Source organism: Photinus pyralis, unplaced genomic scaffold (genome assembly GCF_008802855.1).
Source record: "Photinus pyralis isolate 1611_PpyrPB1 unplaced genomic scaffold, Ppyr1.3 Ppyr1.4_LG3b, whole genome shotgun sequence".
In the NCBI taxonomy this organism is placed as follows: domain Eukaryota; kingdom Metazoa; phylum Arthropoda; class Insecta; order Coleoptera; family Lampyridae; genus Photinus; species Photinus pyralis.
In genome coordinates, this window is record NW_022170510.1 from 26,783,841 (window position 1) to 26,806,888 (window position 23,048).

At 34.8% G+C, this 23,048-nt stretch overlaps 1 protein-coding gene and 1 long non-coding RNA gene across 4 annotated transcripts in view; one reads left to right on the plus strand and one right to left on the minus strand.

Moving 5' to 3' along the window:
* LOC116167354 overlaps window positions 1-23,048 on the plus strand; it is a 79,819-nt gene that overhangs the window by 4,772 nt on the left and 51,999 nt on the right. For both annotated transcript variants that reach the window (XM_031482701.1, XM_031482704.1), the window contains exon 2: window positions 10,259-10,300. The gene's annotated coding sequence lies outside the window, so the exon portion shown is untranslated. The remainder of the gene's footprint in view (window positions 1-10,258; window positions 10,301-23,048) is intronic.
* Window positions 18,991-19,359, minus strand: LOC116167356. Of its 2 annotated transcripts, none has more exons than XR_004144513.1 (3): window positions 19,302-19,359; window positions 19,145-19,237; window positions 18,991-19,097 (listed from the first exon to the last, which is right to left on the minus strand). It is a non-coding gene; the product is annotated as an uncharacterized LOC116167356 (long non-coding RNA). The 2 variants fall into 2 exon arrangements; XR_004144512.1 differs by having other exon boundaries at window positions 19,145-19,251; window positions 19,302-19,311.

Here is a 23,048-nt window from a genome sequence, read left to right on the forward strand (position 1 = left end):
CACAGTAGACTTATATGCTTCATGTAACAAGCTTTACTTTAATCGTAAGAGTCATTGGGTAGATAAAGTGAAATAAATGATTGTGCATTGTAATCACATCTGTCATTCTTATTTCAAATGCCCGATATAAAATGAAGTTCAGAATATATGCAATTCTGTTTCTATGGAAACGATCTCGACGGCAGAACCTAAACTTGCTATTTTTTGACATCTTTAAATTAAATTCAGAATTGTCAGAAGCTTTACAACGATTTATATGGCTTCTGCTACAAAATAAAGTTTTGTATTATACATGACGATAAAGGGAAACTAACCATCTCGTGAAAGTTAATTTTCAGTTAAGCTTCTGTATTGGCAATGTAGAACAAAAAAATAAAAAAGGCTCTTTTATCTCCATTAGTTATGAACCGAATGAAATTGAAAATGAGCATAGCTTTAGCCAATAAAACGCAATGCCAAGATATTATAGTCATACATAGGAGCTTGTGTGCTATATTATTTTCCACATTTATGATAACATTAAAATGGTAAGTAATTTTTAATGTAACTTTCACCATTTGTTCCTCTAAAATTTTCAAAGAACCTGATAATTAAATTAATGAATGCAAATAAGAACTTTTTTGAATAGGTACTTATCTATAAAGAAAAGGAAAAAAAATTAAACCCAAAAAATTAATTAATCATTGAGTGATACCCAAAAAACGTGGAAAAAGTTTTTTCAGTTTTTGGGGATTTTCTCGAAATTTTTTTATCGGAATGATATTTACGATGAAATAATCCCACTGAAAAAGAGGTGCCGCTTTTCGAAAATCATGAATATCCCGGAGTAGTTATAGAAGGTCGATCCTGGATCTATTCAAGGTCGCTTGTCACCCAGCGTGACCTTGGAAAGTAAGACAAGGTCACGTGCTACGTGGAGGTGGCCTAGGGAAGTAGGTCAAGGTGAAGGGCACGTGCCACGTGGCTGCTACCCTGTAAAGTAGCTCAAGGTGAGTGGTGTTGGCCCTGGAAAAGTGTGTCAAGGTGAAGCTCCAAGGTGACTCGCTCCCTTCTAGTAATAACCTTATGGTAACCTTGTAAAGTAGATCAACCCCAAAAGACACTGGATCTCCTCTGTCATCTGGTAGTAACCTTGCGATGACCTTAGAAACTAGGTCAAGGTAAAGTCCAAAGGGCACAGCGCAATTTTACGGGTCTTTAGAGATCCAGAACTATTACATACGAATATTTTATTTTATTTATTGATCGCGATGTTATTAAAATCACACAGAAAGTAGGTGATTGGATTTTCAGAATACAAAATACCAATGCCATCTTTTAATTTATTTGGTACCCTGGAAATACCCTGACGACAATCCAATTGAATTTAACATGTTCGGTTACCACCTCTTTGTATTGGACGCCACTTTTCGGCTTTTCGCCGTACCGTCGTCGGTTAAGTTGGCATTATTGCTGAGAGGAAAATCTTCCATTCCACTGATTGCAAGAAAAGTGGATGAAAGTCTCACCTTGGTTATTAATTGTAAGTGAATTAACAGCATATCTCTGTATCAAATGCAATTCAGTAATGATTTGAGTCAATTAGTGAAGCTTTAATGGGTGTATCTACGTCTTGTATCACACGGAAAGCATAATTTCCATTTTTAATGTTGAAGTTTCGCGTTATACGCTCCGTACTTTCTGGCATATTTTAAAGACCGTAATAAGGTCTAAAATTGCACGTACCTTATTAAACCAACACTTATTTCTTTTGTGTGCATAAGTTAATATAATATAAACTTGAGCCATTTACCTTAACTAAAATCCCTAGGTAATGAGTGTAAGAAGGGATTTGAAATTATGAAATTGTTTGGCGAAAGCTAACAATCCTGAAACTTTTATCTTTTCAGTGTGCTGACAGCATGGATTTAATACGAGCACATTTTAGAGATGTTATAAGTTAATCCTAGTTATTGCATTTGTGAAATTTGTTTTAAATATAACTACTGGAACTTTCCAAAAAGTTAAACTAACACTGCATTGGGGTTTCTGCAAAAATGTCGAACTTTCCTTGAAATGATGTGAATTGAATATGCCTAAAAATTTTTAGTGGGCATTGTTAAATTGGGATATCATTCGATATTTGCAGGGGATTGTAACTATTACCGACGGTATATTTAATGTGCGATTCACACTTTAACTACACCTGCAATGACAAGGGTTGCGTCAGTATAAAAAAAACATTTCCCATAACGGATATGAGCATGTAGATTGGTATTCTAAAACTGTATTACTAATAAAACGGGCCACAAGTTTTTAATGTTCACCAGATTTGCCATAAAGTTTTAATGCTTCTTAGAGCCGCACGATCTGTTAGTTAAATTACATTCGATTTTATTTTATCGTCTCCCATTTCTGCAGCGAAATAAATTTTCTACAAAAGTTAATTTCATTACCTACTATCCTTTCTGTAGTAAATAAAACCGCAGCTTCCGATGTGTGTTTTCATTCAGTGTAATTGAGTAAAATGCTGTACCTACGCAAAAAGTGTGCTCGTCTGTAGGTATTCGTTTTAACAAGAAACGCTCTAGTAAATAAAAAAGATCCGACCTTTATGTTGGTAAGCATCTTGCAAAACTATGAATTTGGTTGTGTTTTGTAACGATTCTAAAAATCTTTTGAGTTACAGCACGTTTCTCATCACCTCATATCACAATTCTATCCTAAATAGCACGCCAGGATCTAACTCACTCTTAATGATTGTTCACTATTATAGTATATTAAGAAACAAGTTTCTTATCCTATTTTTTTATTGAGAAGATATTTTCGAGAAATTTTTATCAAAATTTGATATAGAAGTTGTATTAGTGCAGGTTGTATTAAGTTGGCAGTACGACGCCCCAAATATTTCTCTTATTTAAATACAGTCTCATCAATTTTGTTTTAATTAATAAACTTCAGAAATTAGTACATTAACTGTGGAACAATTCATAAAGGCAAAATACAGTCCTTCGTCCTCTTATAAAGTTATGTGAAATTCAGTCGTGTCACTGTCGATTAACGACAAAGCTAACAGCTAACAGATTTCGCCCATATGACACTGCTTCTACTTATATTGGTGACTGACATAAAAAGAAAAACAAAGGTTTCTTTTTGCGATTTGCCATTAACGGTCACTAACGGATCGGTCCTTAGTGGGTTGTGGTTACGTGATAGGTGTCACTCATTAGCACGGGTTCGGCTTCGGATTGTCACTTCCTCTTAGGAGCATAACGATACTACACAAATCAGGCTCACAATATTAATAAACGCAGAACAAGTGCTAAAAGCAATAAGCTGCTTCTTTAAAATATTGTTTAATGTGTTCCGAAGGTATCCTCGTTGTCATCCTTTCCCCATTCGAAATCTCCTTTATAACCTGTAGGTCTTTTTTGGAAGATAGGTACACTATTCGTACTAATAATCTTTGGTCACAGATTGCACGTAGATGTTGAACGCGCTACAAAAAGAGACATTAATCATTAATGTAAAAATTTACCTCAAAGCCCCACATTGTTGATATCTCGGTTCTTACGCTACATACCGTTAATATGTTTTAATTCCCTTTTGAGTTTTGGGACAAAGTAATTAAGTGGTTTTTTCATATTGTTCTTCTTGTAATTTGATTAACACTTTATCAGCCTTTCATGTCTCGCTTTTAATCAAATAGAAAGGGAATCTTGTCTTTCTGTATATCAAAACATAACCCTAATTTGGTAAATAAATACAATCGAATGTCAAATAGGGTAGTGAATTTAGGTTTTCCTCTTTAATACCAACTTAAAAACGGTGCGTTAAAAGGTCTCATTAACGCACTGTTTTGAGCGGAAAACAGTGCGTTAATAAGAACATTAAAAAATCGAAATAGAAAAAAGTATTTTCAAGCATTATGTGCGCCAACACTAGGTTTATCCCAACGATTATTTTCGAAAAGAACCATGTGTTCTTTAAAACGAATTCTTAGTAATCTTTTCGTTATTTAAATATTTCCTATTCATCGGTTATCCTTCATCGCTTTTGTAATTTATTCAATTTAGATAAGGTATTAGAAGTAAGACAAATCTGATCGGTGCGATAAAGCAAAAATTAATTAACGCACGTTTTATCGCTGTTAAGAGATAATGTATTTCCAAGAATTACACGTTTCATTTTGGAGACGTGGGGACGTTTGGTGCGTTCCGTCGTAATTGGCAGTTTATTTGAAATGTTTGAAAGAAGTTTATTTCATGGTGAAAGTGGTACTCTCTTTAAATATTGGAGACGGGTAAACGGGGCTACCGCTGCTAGTTTTCGCGATGCGACGGTTGAAAAGCATGTACATATTTTTTACCATAAATTACGGGCAGTCAGTCCGATTTGTTTTGTTAAAGACGCATTTCGTCATTTTTTATAATAAATTTGTGCAGAAGCAAGTGTAGGAAGTTTAATGCGTGTTGTTCGATTACGAAAAAATGTCAATTTGAAAATTAAAACAGTGTAGTACAGCGAGGTCTTTTGTTAAGGGCCCCTTCTATTAAAAAGTTAAAAGTTTCTACCGCCCGAGCAGTAACTGAAAATTTGTTCATGTTATTCATCAAGCCAGTTTTGTTTGTCGACTAATTCTGTGTTATAAAGGAAAGTGTTTGCGTATGTTTAGTGCACTCTCGACACTGATTTGTACTAGCGGCTTTATCACTTCCGCGAGGTAAAAGTCTACCTGGGCTGCACTTGCGTTTTCGCGGCAGTTGGGGCACTGGCTCCTTATGACTCCTGGTTTTCCGCAAACAAAACAGAGCGAGAACGGGGTTGTCGCGGTAGGGGTTGGAGGCACAGCGTCTTGTGAAGTGGATGCTCGTTTCCGTTTGCGGCACTCCTCTTTTAGGTGTTTTTACACAAGGCGCAGCGAGGTCGTTATGCGGCTCCTTGCGACGTTGTGGCGTCTGCGTCTGGTTTGTGTTGTAGCGGTCGCACTTCGTCGACCTTACGAAATTCGTCCTGGAACTCGATGAAGGTCGTGTAGCTGCAAAGATTCCCTGATCTTTGATCTTATATTGGGAGGATTGCGCATTTTCGTGAGATGAAGACGGCCGTGTATTTATGCCGAGGACCTCCGGTCCGAGGGATTGTAAGTCGCCTGAGGGATAAAAATCGAATAATGTCTGAGGTGCATACAAAATTTTATTTTTCATAATTCCAAATAACGTATTTCCTATATAGAAACTTAATGATTATTGTTTGCCCAACATTAAAGTGCTTCATACGCATCAAGTAGCATCATTCTTTTTATTAATATTTCAACACAATTCGAGATTATGGAATTCAGAACGTATCTTCTTTTAATATCTTCATAATATATAACTCTATCAATATATTATTTGACAGGACGTTTGAGGGTAAAATGAGATGACAATCCTTTATGCCCTCTCATTACACCCTCGGACGTCATATACTGCTTTATATATCTCATATGACAGAAATAATTGACATATAATAGCCAAATGGAAAATAAAGCAATTTAAACAAATTTTGCGATTCAAAGATCAATCACCTGTACGCGAATTAGTTCAATTTTTACTAAGTTGCTACGATTATTTTGTTCATGTTGAGGTCGCTTAAAGCAACTACGATACGATTTTAAGGGGTTGATCTTTGTACTTTTCTTCCGTATTATTAATTGGAGATGCCAAGGCGAGCAACAAGGCGAGCAAGCTCAATGGTTTTGTTGGTGCCATATCTGTTGAAGACAAGTAAAAAGTAATAAATTCAATAGAACTGCGAATTCTGAAATGAATACGAATTATATTAACCAATCTGAAAAATGCAACGATGCGCTAAAGGATTTGCCAAAAACGAATTCTATTATACTGCACACAACTGAGAATCAAGCACTTTTTTTTATTAAGGGTACCTCCAATTCCAACTAAAGTGTAAAATACGCTAAACCCTCTTTTACATGAGGTTCGTAGATGCCCACCATGTGTAAATTTAAAACTATAAATAAACGAACGATATTATAAAATAATGAACGAATTTCGCGTATCACATAATAGGTAGAGCCCGATAATAAAGTATATAGATTTTATAGCGCCATGGAGCTTTTTTAATGAAAAATCAACACATCCGCCTGCGCTTGCGGCAAATATGTCATGTTATACAGCCCCTTTGAGTTTAAACATCAAAGTAAACCACCGACATTGTCTCAAACTTTGTTACTAATTCGTCCCGATTGCAAGCTATGAACTTTCGCACTGCAATTTTATTAATTAAGCGCAAAAGTCATGAGTTATAACGGCAATCGTTTGGGATCATATCACAAATTGTGAAAAAGTAAAGCAAAAATTGTCTGAATTTTGTCTTTTATTGAAACTCTTCATTTAGTTCAAGTGCTCTCAATACACCTTGGAAACTACCTTTCTGTAAGTAAGCCTATGCTAAACGCTCCGCCGCGCCTGTCACATTACATAAAAACGAGAAAATATTTCGATGATATTTCATGCTTAATTTCAAATTTTGTGGTCTTAACCTTTGTAACTATTTATTTTGACCATGCTATGTAATTTGTATTCATTAAGCTGTGAAGATGTGCTACAAAAATAAGGTGAACTACTGCAATAACTACTTTGTTCCCCATTCTTTTGACAGTTCGTGATGACCTGCAGTTGGACATCGCTACGGATAATCAGCGTTACCAAATTCATGAAAATTGAATGCTTACGCAACGCAGGTCATTATTGATTAAATACGTACCGTACCAACTCGTGCATTAGGTATGCATAGATATATTTAGTATTTCTTTGAGTAGAATCTCAATGTCTCCCCGTGACAATTACGATAATGACATTTATCTCTGTCGAGTAAGTTTCTAAATCCCGAGAAGGAGCTTTGTTCCGGATAACACATCTTCTCCATCTACTTCCACATACCTCACTATAGTCATTACTATAGTACTAGCTCACAATATACTTATCTACCCCTGTAAATAGTTGTCATTAGTGCTTCTATTCCATTTGACAGTAGTGGTTTTGTGGTTTTTTCTATAAGATAATTGATTACAATGATACCGACGCAGCTCAGCACCGGATAAATACAAAAACCTCTCGGAATTACACCCCCGGCCCCTTAATTTCTTACTGACTAATGAAACGCCCACAAAAGGGCGTCGGACATCTTCTATCGTTGATTCTTTTGCTTAGTTCTTTCCTACGAATCAAATAAGAAATAGGGTAATAAATGAAATCGCACAAACTTCTCAAATATGCCAATGCTGAGTTTCTCATGCTACCTAATAACCTCCCGTTTATTCAGCGGTTTCGAGTAGATAAGGCCAATTAAAATACCCACCATGGCTTTAGTTACTGCGACATCTCGTCTCCAGGCATCCAGAACCCATTATGAAAACAATGCGTAGAAACCAACTAATACGAATAACGATAATAACAATTATTTCATTACGTCGGCTCAACCCGCAATCGTCGGATATCGGATGTCACGCGTAAAAAATTTCCATTCAGATCCTCAATATCGAGATAACTGCAAAACGGAACAAACTCAATTTCGAAATCACAATTAAACGGTGAATCGTTAAAGATGGAACACTTCTATGTAAAAGTTCAATCAACCTAAGGAAATTAACACTACATTAGCTTTCCACCAACGTGCCGAACGGAGAGTTTAAAGGAACAGACACGAAATGGAAGTTTTTGAAAAATGCCTGTCATTTCTGCACCGAAAAATTGCGTGGTTAAATTCCATCTAATTGATCGACGTGGTATCTATCATTCAAACTACTAATTCATTCTCCAATATTTGCAGTTTATGTTAGCCTAGTTCCAATTACTATTAGATCGTGCGTTTTTCGCGTAAAGAGTACATTCCGACATATTGTTTACACCAATGTTGCGAATTCCTACTGATTACAATATATTACGCTAAACTATAATTACGTTAATTACGATTAATTATTTTAGTTGTGAAATGTGTTTCTGTCCAAGATTGAACAGCCGTAATGGAGAAAATAAATCGTTACAAACGGTCCTTGAAACGGTCGTTATGTTTTTAACGGATGGAATTTAGTGGGAATTTCTATGTCGTTTATAAATAATTTCCAATATGATATGCAAATATATTCGTGGTGTTTATTATTCAATTTAAAACGAATATCTTAATGCTTCAGCTGACTCATGTCAGTAGTATTACTAACTTTTTGGGTGCCCTGAATTTTTGGAAAAGGTTGGTCCATTTTCTGTGATTTTTGAAAGTAAGCTTGTGTAACTTTTCCCAAATTTATCTAGAACTGTGGTGGGGAGTATAAATAGCATGCTTAATATAAGTAGGTGCATGAAAGTGGATAGATAGTCTATTAATTGCACCTACTAGTCTAGTTGGCCAGTTGGCTCCTCCTACAGACTCCAAATCGATAACAAAGTAACCGATAAATTGAAATTCAAAGTTAAACTACTATTGATTTTTATTTGTCCAACGAGCGACAATATTTACTTTAATAGGTACCTTCACACTACACTGAGAGGGTGAACTAAAATGCTAATTTTCTTTGGGATCGAAAGGATTAATATTAAATGAGATTTGTATGCTTTTATATTGACAATTTGAAGTGTTTAGTATCGCTACTATTAAAGAGATCAGAGATGTTGCTTTAAACAAATACTTTTTTACAGTGACTATAAAGACAGTGTAGCCCTAGCCATAATGCTCCATGTCGGTCCTGTTTTATCAATTTATCGTTGAGTTTTAGTTTATTAAGAACGTTTCCACAAAATTTAGATCTGCGTTATTATGGTGGAATTATTTTATCATCCAGTGAAATCGTAAATACATCAGATCAGTGTGCACTCCCATCCGTATTGTGGGATTTATGCGGTGCTTACTTCAGCAACGTAGGTCTAATGGCTTAAGTTTTATAGTATATTTACTTTACGACGGTTACTGTATAGCATATACTGCCTTGTAATATTAGATTATTGAGGTATCTTGATCCCCACGGTTTTTACCTATTAACTTCGTAATTTTATTCAGCGAAGGGGCGAGACAATCGATTTGCTTTTTACACAATGAGAATTGAATTTCGCAAAAAAAAAACGCTGCTAGAACTAAATTTAAAGAGACGCGTCTAGGGATCTCTACCACGATTCTTATTTTCTCAAGCAAACATTCAGAAATAAATGTATGCAGAAAGAAACATTGGTATACGGTATGTAGAAAGGGTAGAACGAAATAATCACGTCTTGAGATAGTTACAGCGAGAATCGCTTAGCTTGTATGTTTAATTGCGTTCTCTTTTTTAACAATACCTGCAAATGATTGCCTAGAATTCGATATACTTTGTACAATTCTTTTACTTTTGTGATTATATCAAGAAATAGAAAGCGATATGCTGTTGTTTTCTTTTTTAGCGTAGGTGGTGCAAATTTTTTCGCTGCATTTTGTGACAAAAGCATGAAAATCGGTACACGTGTTTATTAGGTCCAAATAAAACTTTTCACCCGCAGCACCCATCAAAATTTTCGTATGGGTTCAGAATTTGAACACTTTTATTCAAAAGGGCGTTCAAGGTTTTAACCTGTAAAAATTGACGAATTTCGGCGTTCTAGGGGTCGAATGATATAGGGTCGCTGGTGCCAATGGCGGCATTAAAAAAGTTGCGTATCTGACCTTAGGCCCCAAATTTGGATTATTTTCAAAATAATGGTTAAATTTTGAATTTTTGATAGTTTTAACCCTTCGTTTGTTTCGGATATATTTCGGTAGATTTCGAAAGTCGAAAGTCGACGAAAGTGGAAAGTCGACGAAAGTCGAAAATCGACGAAAGTCGAAAGTTGATTCGTATTCCTGGTGCTTCAAAACGTGTATTTCCGTAAAAAAAGTGGAAAGCGTTTCTTACCCCAATGCAATCCTCCCTTACTAATGAGTGGTAAAAATGGATATTAGAAATCAACTCTAATGAGAGTAAGTTCAGAACATTTACTCCTAATAGAAAAGCGCTCGTGATATTAAACTTTCTGTAAAAAAGACGAAATGTCATTTTCCACAGTGGATGCTGCAATAAGAGCTACATTTCACGAGCATAATTAAATACGTATATTAATTTGTGGCAATAAAATTTTTTCAACGCTTATATCCGGCATTCCCATGAGCATAAATCTCTTGCATTATTAATGATGTGGTAGCCGCAAACCTCGGAATTAAGGGAAGAAATCCATTAAAAGCGGAAATATAAATACTAACGCGAATTTTTTTGTTTCAGATATGATTCTCGCACTCGTCGTGGACAAAAGGAGAGTTTTAGGTACGTTACAAATCAATTCTTTTAGTAGATAATTTTTTCTACACGAACGTGTATACTTCAATGATGCATGTACACATTCGGAAATGTGAATTTTATAATAAACGTCGCTCTGCATTCCGGCAACGTTTTCTGGTCCTATCTGAGATGGGGTTTTCATATTTTGTTGAAGAACGTTAAAAAATTCATTCGATGGGGAATGATTTGAGATGCTCTGTTGTTGACAGAAGGTAGAAGCGAATTTCCATAGTAAATAAAATTAGCTATGTAAAAATTCATAACCAACCGTTCGTTTTAAATATACATTTTGCAAACGACCGACGTCGAGTTAGGATTTGACCTGGTATGCCAAAGGAATTATTAAACAAAACTAAAAATTCAAATTTATTTCCGTCTTCTTGAGACGAATCTACACATATTGTGCTCTATGAATGCTCAAGTTTTCGTAGTAGGGATGGTACATTTCCGATTTCATTTTCAAATTGCTTTAGAATGTGTAAAAAGTCTCTAAAAATGACAATTATTCATCTGTGAATGTTGAAAGAACAGATGACGCGAAAGTTCTTGACAATATAGTGCGATCTATCGCGTTATAACAAGCTGTACCTTTCCTAGAATACGTCGAATGGCCATTTTTGATTGGCATAACACGAGGATCGTTTCACCCAGAAAATTAAAGTTTTTACGTGGATTATCTACCGTTTAAATAGGTAAGTCCTTTTAAATGTTCACACATCCGAGAAAAATATTGGTGTGGATATATTTTAGAACAATATAACCCAAAACTAAAACCATTTTGACATCAGGGGTACCACAGCAGTTCAATCTTGCTGCGCTTCTGTGCGCAATTTAGTATAATGTGATTTTTGAGATTTTTCTCTGACTCTCATTTTTGAGATACGTTTTGTCGAATCATTCAACTTATTTTGTCACTTTGGCACTCCGTTCTAGAGATATTTGCACCTGAGTTTTGGTCAACAAAATGAAAATTAAAACGACATTTCTGAAAGAAGGAGAAGCTTGCGAAGTTTGTCAGACAAAGTACCCCGCACACAGACGATCGATAATTAATAAAAGTAAGAAAACTTAAAATTACGTTCTCTTTTAACGTATGTCTCAAAAGTTTTCGGAAAAAGTGACAGTCAAATTAATATATAGTAAACATAGTCCGATCTAGTTGCCATTGGAATAACAATTTTGTCAATTCCGATTTTGGAGTGACAGTAAATCACAAATTTCAATAATATTATTATGGGCTATTAAGGATCACTATGAAAAAATTTCGGTTACAACACATTTTGAAAGTTGTGTACTAAATTGTATACAAAGGGATCCTTTATAACCTATAATTTAATAATATCATTAAAATTCACGATTTACTGTTATTCCAAAATTGGATCCTATTGTTCATAGATAGGAATAAACGTCATGAACACGTAGAGTAAAAATCGTGAACAAAAGTAAAAATTTCCATACGATTTTTTAACAAAAAAGGTTCGGTGATTTGATAACTTAACCTTGCAAAATGGTATTTAGAAAAATCTGTTTCAACTTTTAGAATATTATGTAACCGAAATGACATGTCGTATTGAACGTTTCGTGTGAACAACAGATTTTTGAAACAAATCAAATTGACTAACAATGTCTGAGCATTATATTTGACAAAATCGATGTAGGCCTCATTCTTCCTCTTTTAACCCGTAAAAAAACGAATCAACTCCTACCTACACATCTTTCGGTAAACAGCAAGACTTTCAATCCTGATTGTGTATATTGTTTACACTACAGTTCAACTCATAAAGACCAATTTTATACCCGCAATTTTTTTTATTTCGTAACAATCCTTTACAATCCATATTTACAGAGAATCCGAAACCAAACGACAAAATAAGATGATTTGTTTGTTGAATGGACGATCTAGCTGAACATGGACTAATACTCTAGCGACTAGAGTCGGGAAGCTTTTACGTTAGAATATGAATCAATCGCTGATGTTATCTAATTATTCAGATTACAGCCTAATGGGAACACAAACTGGTCAATGCAAATTGAATTACTAAATCACCATTCAACCGTCTTCTTACTGCAATTAATTTATTCACCCTCCATCTCTTTGTTCTAAGTTAATTTTTTAATTAAGCTATAAAGATAATCCGTTTCACAGAAGTGGCGTTAAGTAAATAATTTCTACTCCGTATCAGTATCCAACATTTCACTAAATAATCTTAAAGAAAAAAAAAGTATACAAATTTCAGCATAGCGGAAACTTGAAAGTTGATAAGATGTAGGTGTATTATCCTCAAAAAATTGACATCAGAATCCAGAACGTATCTTAAACTTCGCACACGAAAAGCTTTCAAATATACGTTTTCCAAAAAAATATGGAGACATTTAGGAAGTATGCCACTATGCATAACAAAGAGCTTAGGACAGTTTACATAGTTCCTTAAAAACCCCTAGCCATTGAAGCGATTGACGTATATGCGTGTCTTTTTGTAGCTTGATAAAGTTTCATACAGATTTAGATGTCGCTTCTAAAGCCTTGCTCGTTTAGTATATTTACGTTCATCTTATGGATGTGTACGTTCCCGGCAAATGGCAGCATCGCAGCCGAGTTTTCATTATATTGTGATAGATAATCCAAGTTTTCACGTGAACTTCTCGTTGTTTCAGGTATGTTAGTAATTAGTAGTTCTTCTGATTCGTATTTAATTACATTCACATATTTGTGACAGAGTACTTGCCCTTGTTCATAAAAAAGTCTGATCAAGAAAGGATCACTATTTTCAGGATTTTTTTTATGCTTTCGAGTTTTGCGTCGTAATAAACGCCTATATTAAAAGATATTGGTGTTTGGGTAGCAAGCCAAACACCAATATCTTTTAATATTTGAAATGGCTGCGTCTCTACAGTACTTGATTAGATAAAGTTAGGGGTATATACTGCAATGAAGTCAATTTCTCACCTGTTCAACATCGTGTAAAAACTAATTGAACTTTTCCTTCATTCCGTCGGATAGGTGTCTCCAAAGGGTGATTAGTTGATCTCGCTCTATATCTTTCGTTCCGACAATAAAAATATATTAGAAACATGATCACATATTTGAATGCTTGTATGAAAGTACAGTATAACTTTTTATATTTAGTGTCGTATCCTATTTTGAATTGAATATTAACCCTTTTATCTCAAATTCTATTTGATGCATTTGATAGCTAGCAGTCTCGGCGATTTTCGTATAGCCTTTGGGAAATCCCGTTTCTTCTCATACATCAAATTTTTTACCTCGTGTATACTAATAAATTATTACTAATAAACAATCTAATTATTTTCATAGAATAGAGGTTTGATAAAAGGCATCTAACTCGTCTTATTAAGAGAAAGTGTTAGAGCTAGTAATAGATACAAGGAAATCCCGCAACCCCTAACGACTGCCTTCAGCAGGAAATTTTTAATTTTTATTACTCTCTCTTTTCTCTTCGTGCATTTTTTGAATTTTCTGATACTTTTTCCACTTTCCTATAACGCTTTCTTGCGCACGTAAAACTGTCCGATTCAATTCGTTGTCTTTGTTGTTTCTTAAAATGATAGGTAATTTTATAACTGACCGTTTATGAATCAAAAAAAGTCGTTAAAAAATATTAGAATGGAGAACACCTTACCTTATAATGAAAGGTGGCCAACATTCTAATATTTTTAATCAACGGTTAATCTTAACATCGTTTGTGAAACTGGGCTTAAAGTAATATCGTTATTCGTTATATATAAAGTTCTTCTATGCGCGTGTTTGTGTCTGAACGGCTAAACGGATTTTGATGCGTTCTGTGTGTCCTCGAAGTGCTTTTTTCGCTGATGTCGCACTCTGCTAATTTGTGCACCGATCGATACATTTGCCAAGTCATTTGCGACGTACCGTGTCAATGTGTTTATAATTCTTTCTGAAACTACTTTACAATCTACTTGCGTCTCTAAAGAGGGTTTTCCTCTCTAGTGAACAATTACTGCGTTAATGTTAATAATTACATTTAAATTTGAAACATACCCGTATTGCTATGTGTCAAACTTCATTATTGCATACGATCATTTTTAATTTTGGTTTTAGTTTCAGAAAAAATTATGTGTAAAAGTTTGAACTCGAGTTGAAAAACTCCACTCTCTTCTCTAGTTGTACAAATAGCTATGACATTCTGTATGCTAGGTTTCTGCTATTCTTGTGGCGTGTAAAAATAAAGTTTCGATATTTGTTATGTCAACTGTGCGTGGAATGCTTGCAATGCTTTTCGTATAAGAGAAATGTACTTAACTCCCAGGTTCTACGCTAACTTCACAGTACAAGGACACGGATAATGCGATGGCTGCTATCGTTCCCAGATGTTGAATTTTTAATTGAAGTACGGGGGTAGGTAGCTAGTAAACCTACGTGTATAAGCCAAATTATCCACTTCTACAATACGGTATATTTAGAAATGTAACCTACGTATAAATAATTCTTAATTCTAGTACTTTGGTATATATATTGTGATACACAAAAAATTATGTTTTGTTCAATGGTCTGGTTTTATTCTGACCGCAGGCTTATTGTTTTCATTTTTAGTTTAAGTGCGTGAGGGTGTCCTCTACACAGGCTTGCCTTAGAGGCCCTAAGTTTTTTCTCTAGTATAGCAAAAAAAAAATATTAGTTAGTTTGTCAATCAGATTGTTCATTAATGTTAATTTTATTTGGTGTTAATTCAACTACTCTGCTGCTGTACTTGAACAAAAATAAAAAAATTCTAATAAAAAAATTCTTATTCTTATTCTTAAATAAAATCAACCCTTCAACGTTTAAAAATTGCTACCCGACTGACTGTTCCCTCCAAAAACTTAAATTTGAAATCGAAAAGTGGCACGTGATCAAACATCTAAGGCGTTAGCGGTGAACAACGCTAAGTATGGTTGGGAAGGAACGTGAAATAAAACACTGAAATTGTGAAAAGTTTGTTTAATAATGATCGTAATTATTATGATTGTAAAAGCTCGGAAATTTAAGTCAAAATAAATTTCATTGCATTGCAAGAATTATAAACCTTGAAAATGGTGGTTCACCGTGTAAAAACAGAAATAGGCTGAGAAAAAAGAACTTTTCAACAACAAAAAAACCAAGGGCCAAATTAATATCAAATTGTGTAGCAAAATTAATTGTTTGTAATGATGTGAATGTATAACATAAAATTATAACAACAATATTGAGACAAACAGGTTAAAAACAAGTTTTGGGGATAATGGGTCCGGTAAGCATTCTGAAAAAGGGTGAAGTACACAGGATGTGACTCTTCGTTGGTACAATAAAATCTTTCTGTTTAGAGCAAGATGAAAAATTACGTGGCCTTTAGGGCAAATTCAATGTTAGGACAAAATATGTGGAAATCAGTGCACCGCAACTCATATATCACATAGATTCTAAACCGAAGGTTTACATAATCGCGCCCCCGAGATGTATGATTTGCCCTTCATTCGGGGTTTCGAGCCTACAGTTGAATGTCGAAGTCGATCACGGAATTAGGTGGCGTAGCTCATTGGGTTACGGTTTTTCCACCACCGCGACTGCTTCATTCACAGAGAAAATGTTACTTACAAACAACAACAAGTGCATACATCAAATAAATAAGTAATTTCCACATATTAAAAGAATTATCAATGAATATTACTTCTGGTCAAGACCATGTAATCAAAACATAAATATAAATTAAGCAAACATTACCCCAAAACGTAAACGATTTCAAACAAAAGGTTAACGGTATCAAATATGTGATTCTGCATTATGGTTAAATGAAGTCGATTTCAAATTAAAGCTTGAAACTCAAAAAATATAAAACACACATGTGTGCATCGTCGCAGGTTGTATATATAGGGCGGAACGTCACAGCGTGTTTATTAATTTACTTGTATTTTTAATTATAAGTAAAGTTAATTTATTCTGATCTTGATTTGGCGTGGATACGAGTGCACAATTGCGAAACAAAATATGGGAGAAAGGACTTACTTGTTATTGTTAGGTTCAATAAACAATTATACGATTGATACTGACGATGTTTACCATTTTCGGTAGCGATACCGTAGCTTGTTGGTTGATCAAAACAACGAACATCTTGTATTCGATTCGATTGTTGTTCGACGAGTGCGCATAATGCAGCCTAATAAATGCGCCGCAACAAGTAGGAATATATAAAAGGACAGCCGAAATAGTTATATCCAGAGCGAGCTAAGGATAATTTCTTTGAAGGAATTTCAAAGGAATAACTCAAGTAACGAATTCTGTTTTGTTTGGACACCCAATCGTACATCTGTCGATATCGAGCGTACGAAGTTGCGGTTTGTGAACTTTTTCGATTTTTCTCCAAATTTAGGACATCACACTATAATCAAAGAGTAACTAATAATAAGAGATGCAGCGTATCATTAAATTGTGAAATAGTTTGAATCTACTCAGCGCTGGGAGGGCGATACCCTGGCCCTCTAGTAACTGAGTTGAATAACTAAAATGTACCGTAAAGTTGGTGAGATTATAGGTACCTGCAGCAAAACGGTAACATTATTCATGGCGGTGTTGCCAAAGATACTCTCCATAATTTCAAAGCTGTGTGGGCGAGAGTCAGGTTACTCAAAGCAATGGGTATCAAACTAACAACAACATAATTGTCATTTGTCTCGCACTTCCCCGGTTATCACCTTTCAGTGCGATCATTCTATAAATCAAAAATATGACCTGCCACCTGTTTAATTCTCCAATTATATTATTACTGTCCTATAAATACTTACTCCCATTATTTACGATTTACATAAACCCTGCTTTGTACTTGTTTACATCTGCCCTCAATCGATATGCAGTCAATATTTGATACCGCCCAGTGGCGGATTAAACCCTTTAGAGGCCCTAAGCATAACGCCCTTTTGAGGCCCCTCTCCTAATAAAAATTCAAAATTTTTTAACATTTTTAAATCAATGTGAAATTTAATTTTGATTATGGTATAATCACAAATATTGGCCGTTTTATAATGATCAGGTCTGAAAAACTGATGGAATGTCTACTCACATCCATTCAATCATAACCGAGGTGTTACCTTCCCTTCTACTTTAATATTAATTGATGTAAAGTAGGGTTCTAATTCAAACATTGTCTAAAATTTAACGTTTTATTGCAATATTAAGGTACCTACCTATAAACTATTACAACTTATAAGGGAACTTTTCTGGATTTAAGGTAAGAAAAATGAGCAATTCATAGTCCAATAATTGTACAATATCAGCCTCAATAAACATGACGGACAAATTATTTAAATTACTTTGGCCAAGAGAATTTCGTAAATGATTTTTTCTCGTTTAAGACAGGAAAAGGAACGTTCGCCACTAGCGTTACAAATAGACATGGTTAAAAATATTTTCAAAATAGTTTCCACATTAGGGAATGTAGATTGCAGCCCGTCAAGTAATACTTTATATATCTGGACACAATGGCTTTGCAATCCCACAATAGTTTAGTGGTATTGGGGGTTGTCGTTGTCGTTTATAAATTCCAGGACGTACAATAAACAAAAATCAATTTTTCCCAGAGATTTTTTCTTGCTAGTTATTAGTTTTGGAGGCCCCCAGACAAGATGAGGGCCCAAGCACAAGCTTATTGTGCCTGAGCGGTGATCCGCCTCTGATACCGCCAATCCCCTAATTATAACATGTTTGATGTTTTGTAAAAATCCGATTTCATTTAGCGCTACCATCGTATAAGCAAATCGTAATAATTATTTGATATCAGAATAAGAAAGATTCCTTATTCAAGGGCGCTTACGCTAACGACGAACTGAAAACACATAAACAAAATATCGCAATTTGACAACAATTCTTAATTTTTTTAAACTCATTACCAAACTCATTACCAAAGGCATTTACAGAGAAGTTGCCTTGTTATGCATCGAAGGCGCGAATACTCGTCATTTAGGTATAGTTTGCACCTAGGTGAGGACCTTTGAATTTATAACTGTCAAATTCAATGCTGCGACCTTTTTCTACTTGGTCAGATGAAACAAAATGTAATTGTACAGTAAGATCAAGGAATAGGTGCGTTTTGTACTCGTTACGTCCATACTTTCTTCCAGATCGTTTATAATTTGTATTACTGTCTGTCTCTCCGTGTACCTACACGATATCTTTGTTTAGAAACGTCCAATCGCTTTGAAAAATGGTACACAGAACACATGTAACATGTTCTTAAATAAGAACTATTGTTTTTCAGCTACGTAGAGACCATCGGGTCCTAAAATTACAGCCCAAACACAATCTCGAGGATGGTTGGGTATCAGTTAGTATATCGGATTTTTGTATTAGTTTTTAGTATTAAAATTTCACGATGGCTTACTGTGCATTGTTCGGATGCAACAATGTGCAACTTTTTGATTTACCCGACCATGCTAAACAAAAAGAATTTGGGGGTCTGTTAACCACCATTTTGAATGTCTGGCTAAAGAAAGAAAGCGCAAAATCTCTATAGCTAGTGCCACTTTGAGTTCATTTATCCCTATTATGAATGTTGCAAAAAAATCTTGACATTCGGGGGGGGGGGGCTATGGTTAACGACTTGCAGATGTGTTCCACACTGACTCCCTGTACTGCGCAAACGCAAGTGCGCTAAAATTTGAATTTGCTTTAACGTGCTACCGTTTGTTTTGTTTATAATACCAGTTCCTGCTGACTTCCATATTACAAACCAAATGTCGCTGTATTTTCGGAAAGAATATGTTCTTCTTCTCGAATTAAAGCCTTCGGTCACTACTGTGAATTCCGGTTAAATACATTATAGCGCCAACTTGAAAGCAAACCTCTACTTTAGCTATCAGTCATGATCCTTGTAGTCTGGTTTTTTGTGATTCGTTCAGCACCGGACTCTCTCTTTACCATAGGTCAATGTTGGTCTGTAACGTTATTGCTGTAAGTAAATGTCATTAACTCTTTCTAATTAACTATTACAGAACTTACCGAAGCAGTTGCCTAATATCGCCTTTGGCATATTCTATGACCATGCACTCCAAATGTAGATAACAACAAAATTCATCTTGATAACATGGCATTTTCATATACCTACTACACATAATAGGTAAGCAGGTAAGCTAAATTATCTTCAATTATAACGTTTGCAGGTTATCTGTATATTATTTACCCCTTACACTTGACAACTGTACACAAATTCAAATTTTAGCGCGCTTGCGTTTGCGCAGTACAGGGAGTCAGTGTGGAATACATCTGCAAGTATGGTTAACGCTAGCGTCCCATTACTTCAAATAGCAAGCGCTGTGTTCATCAAATCTAGTAGGTACAAGTGTACAACAAAACTTTGGGTTCAGATCACTGGTAGAGCAAAATCTTCATTGATTCAATAATTTCACGGCGGAAACTTTAAAATGATTTGGCTTTATGCAAAATAACACAACAGAGAGACAGATCGACGACATCGAGATTTTGTTTGATCCGGATTCCTGGTGCTTCAAAACGTGTTATTCTCGTAAAGTGTAGGAGGTGATTTAGATTTTCCATTGTGTTAATTCCAGAGGAAATACAATCATACCGAATGCCGAAATAACAGTAAATTTCCCTAGGTACATAGCAAACAATACTTCATCTTGCTACGTATAAAATTAAATTATATATGAAAATAATGAGGAGTTCAAAGGTCGATTTGCAAAATAATATTAAATAAAGATGCAGGATGTTATGGCATATGGCAACATTGCAAGTAGGAACCTGCAAGGCCATTGCAGGGCATAGCCATGGAGGTTGATTAATTAATAATATTTCATGTGGTTAGGCAACACATTTAACAGATAACTATTTCAACGAAACCTATTCCGTTGTACTTCTTATTATTAAGTATTCTTTGCTATAATTATCATTTTGAGCATACTTCACCTTTCAAAAATGCAATCCACACTTAAAGTTCATGTGAATTCCGTTTTACATTTTATCGTAAGGTAATGTCTCATTCAAAAATCGTTATACAATAAATAATAATAGTAACGTATATTTAAAGGTGATCCCAAAATACTAAGATAATTCCGTAATTTACTTTATGGGCAGAATATATTTATGGTATAATTTCAATTTTTATCAAGGTTAAATGTGGTTGTTAATTTGGAAATTCGTTCATATTATTTAAATCTGAGTTCATTATTGATTTGTACTAGAATTATTAGATATTTCAATTTAAATAATCGCCTTGTATTTCGAATGATTTATGGTTCAGTTAATTTACGATACGAAAGGTTAGGGATATTGGGAGATAATTGCGTTGTCTTTTTTTCATTTAAAAAGATGATGTAATTTAAGGATAGATGGGCGTTCTGCGTAGTTAACAGAAGTGTTAATTTATTGTACGAATAGGGGCCCTTCCTTTATAGTTAATGAAATGATAAAGGAGAAGTATCGACGGGTCTGAGGAGGGAAGAATATTTAAACAGGATAAGAATACGTTAAATGGGTTTTTTTTGGTGAATGCAGTCAGTCTTTGTGGTTGAGAAGCTACTGTAGAACAACGTTTAGAGGGTGGTTTAAAATATTTAATTAGTCTTTATAAAAGTGAATAGTCTAGGTTTGTGCTACGTATCACGTATTCAGAAGTTTGACTTTGTCGTTCGCGTAGTAAACAGTTAAGTGATCCCTTTCTGTAAGGGTTTCCAAGTACCTACCCATTCAAGTGAGTAATCCACTTCCAAAACCCATATCTACAATTGAAATTACAATAAGGTCACTTCTTTTAAGCCAATAACGAAGAGGGTGACAACAAACTTGGTGTTTTTTGTGCATTTATTAAAGAAAATCGGAGCTATGATCGGATATGAGGCTTATTTATCTGTAAGTGTAAGGGAATTAAACTTTATTAAAAATTAACTTCAATCGGTCGCTTGTGCGTGGTATATTGTTCACAGGCCCAGAGCGCCTAGTTCTACTTTACGTTTTTGGAAGATTTGTATTGTCGAAAAGTTGCGTACGTTTGGAAAATAAGTGAAAATATACTAAATCATAGAGTGACTTATTCAAACAATTGCAAAATTAAATATAACATCGCAAAGCATGTTCTATAAATGTTTGTAGTAGAATAGTCTAAAAGAAAATCGTTTAGGGAAGAAACATATCACAAGTAATAAACCTAAATTCGATTTAGTTATCGCTGTTGGCACGACTAAGTCGTAAGATCATAAAATGAAAAAGACCTGGACCCAATATACTTTCTGTGTGGATATGAAAATAGTACATACATTTAAGTAGAACAGAGTTAAAGACATAAGAAGATAAACGCATAACAACGAACGCTAAATGTAAAAGCATTTTGTATAAGAACATAACTTAAAAAAGCTGCACTTTTGATTTTTATTTTGGCAGCGTGCCGATACAGAAACATCACCACGCTATCTATCCGTTTACGAGCCAAGGATTGAACCCACTCATAGTGATTTTATATTCAATAAAAAGTAACTGGTGGTAACATTGTATTTTTGTTTATTTTCTTATGGGCTATGGATTTCTGCAATATTAAACAAAAATACAACGTTACAAACAATTTAGTTAGGTACCTTTTATTGAATTCAATCACAACGTTTCCATAATGGAGAAATTCATCGCACATATTGATAGGTATATATTCTGATCCGAGTAAATACATGAATGGCGGGCAGATTGAGTTTTTATTCTTAGGATTTCCTTCGGTAGTTAACTTTTAAAAGGTTAAATTCCCAGGCGATCTATGATTATAATTGGTTCTGTGTTTGTAGTTAAAGCATGAGAAAGGAAACGGAAAATCAAATAACTCTAGCTAACCCCTTGATTTATTTCTTTGAGTTAGATGAAAAATGAGAACCGGCATCATGCCCGGCTTTTTCTGAGCTTGAAACTTTAAGCATATTCCCAAAAGACCCAAATAGTCATTTTAGTTGAGTAATGGAACACACCTGTTTCTAAAGGACAAGGTAACTAATGAAGGTAGTATGTAGCGAAAAATGTGAAATATTTAGACAAACTTGCGGATTGAACAGAAAAGCGCTACAACCTTTTACAACACGTGTCATTTATGCGATTAGCAATTGACAAATGATGATAGATCGGAGGTGTTTAGATATACACGCAGCATACATTATAATTCAACTTCCTCTAAGCCTAGAACCATTTGTGTGTACTGATTACAACAATAAACAATACAAGCTGAAATTCTACACAACGGCTCGAAGCTATTGTTGCCTTGAGTATTGCATGACGCAGAAAGATTTGTTTTCACGCTCCTCGCACACACATTGACCTGTTTTGCGTATCTCTCCTATCGAATAGAACACTGCATAATATTCCCTGCTTTCGAACATCTCGGAGCTGGGGAACTTTAAAAACCACAGAACCAACTTTTGCACCCTATTAAACATATCCTCATTAATTATCCACCAAATTGCCAAATTACTAATACTAGTCTTGTATTTGTGCTTGAACTTGAAACGTAAAGATTTTACGAAGATGTCAGTATTTAATTGAAGGGGTTTGCATGAAATACAAAATCTGCAAACTCACTTTCCTAGGTAGGAAAATGCGATAACCTTTATTAGTACTGTATTCACGCCAATAAAAATTGTTGTATTTGTGTTTCCTCTTTTTTGTTTCAACATTGCAATAGTTTCATGAGTTATTTTTATAGCTTTGAAGGGTAGGTTTTGTTGCAATGTAAATTTTGTTTACGGAGTAAAGGTAGGA